Raw genomic sequence first — 547 nt, forward strand, 5'->3', positions numbered from 1 at the left:
AGTTATCTATAATCGATATTGATGTATTAGACGACATCCGATACGTTATTTTCCATCTTGGTGGGTCCTGAAAATATTAGCATCAATGTTAGCCTCCAGGAGCTAGCACATGAAAGACAATTACTACAGCATGTGTTATTGTAGGGCTAAAGTCTAACAGTGTGTTTGCACTTTGTAAGACTTTGGAACCACTTTATAAATCCACAGGTTTCCTATAAAACCCACCGTCCCGAGAGAAGCGTTTCAATATGTTTAATATTGTGTCATTATCTCTATACCCCCACAGTCCTAATCCTGCTTCCACATCCAAACACATGCTCCTTTTATGGGGCTACTGGTTGCCTTCACTGCAGTCTACACTCTCAAACCTCCCCCCATTTTATAAAAGACTCATCCATCTCTTTAAACTTACTTGTTTTAAATTATTAAATTAACTGTGTTGTACAGAGGGTTGGACTACATCAGTTACTTGTTTGAATCCTATTTATGTAACATATCCATATCCATATCTTCACACATTGTAAATATCAATAAACATCTTATGTTA

The sequence above is a fragment of the Morone saxatilis genome, unplaced genomic scaffold (genome assembly GCF_004916995.1).
Source record: "Morone saxatilis isolate NCDOM2014 unplaced genomic scaffold, NCSU_SB_2.0 Contig9, whole genome shotgun sequence".
NCBI lineage: Eukaryota > Metazoa > Chordata > Actinopteri > Moronidae > Morone > Morone saxatilis.